The following is a 1,196-nucleotide window of genomic DNA, read 5'->3' as shown; positions in this document are numbered from 1 at the left end:
CCTGCCACCCGGCGTGTCTTCGGGCCTGCCTACCCCGGACGCGGCGGGGCAGGGAGGGGACCCACACTTCTGATGCGGACTCGCAGTTTTTCCAAGGAATGAAAAGGGCCCTGCCCATCATCACACCGCAGAAAAGAAGGGTCGGGTGACGGGCGGTGGAGACGGGACAGGGAAAGCCGTGCCCACTCGTCCCACTGTGATGGTGAGTCTCAGTCGGCGCCAAGCGGGGCCCCGTGAGCTTCCCGCAGACCCCAAGATGCAGCTACCGACCCGTGGCCGCTCGCTGGCTCTTCTGTGCTCTTTGCCCACTTGGCAAAGCTGTTTGTCGTGTTTTCTATGTCGATACTGAATAATGCACTTAGCGAGACGTCTGGAACGCCACCTCTCTGCAGGGTGTCCCCGTGGGAGCCGTGCGACACACGTCCTGGCAAACCAGATGCAGAACCCCGAACGTCACTCGAATTCACATCAAAAGCCTCTTGGCACGGGCCAACCGGGCGCGCTTTCCCCACCAACCGATTCTCAGCGATGCACGGCGACTGTGCCCTGTGGTTGTGCCGGGCTGTCTGGAGTCCTGTGCGACAGTTCTGGCACACTTGGCAGCTCGGTGGCCAACACGCTGGGACCGAGCTCGCTTTCCTTCTAACAAGTGACATGGGACCCTGAGGGGAGCACGCACGCACGTGCACACTCGCGAGGGGAAAGCTCCCCGACACCCGAACCACGGCGGGCCCCGACCTCGCCACGGCCGTCGAGAGGGGCCCCGCAGAATCCCACGTTCCGCAGGACCCCACGCGCTTCCGCACACTCGTCCTCACGCGTGGGCCGGCTGACTGCGGTTCTGCCTGCCGAGTGGCCCAGGAAGTCGAGGTACAGCGAACCCCAAAGCTTCTGAAACAGATGCTGGGGGATGTGAAGTACCCGGAGCCCTAATTCTCCACAGTCCGTATGAGAATCAGGATTACGTGTTTGGACAGGACACACACACGCACCGCACAGCACACACGTGCACCTGTGCACACGCACACCCCCTGCCGAGGGGTCTCCGTGACGCCGACGCAGGAGAGAACTCTGGGCAGAAATGAGAGCCCCACCTGGGTGGGGGAGGTTGTGAGTTGCTCCGAGGCCCAGGGGAGCGGGTCGCCGGGGTGGGGGCGCACCCCACGGGGGCGGCAGCAGGGGCCAGGTGCACGGGA

This window comes from Pteropus alecto, unplaced genomic scaffold (genome assembly GCF_000325575.1).
Source record: "Pteropus alecto unplaced genomic scaffold, ASM32557v1 scaffold89, whole genome shotgun sequence".
Classification (NCBI taxonomy): Eukaryota; Metazoa; Chordata; class Mammalia; order Chiroptera; family Pteropodidae; genus Pteropus; species Pteropus alecto.
The sequence above is the reverse complement of the archived record's forward strand: the minus strand, read 5'-3'. Positions refer to the sequence as shown.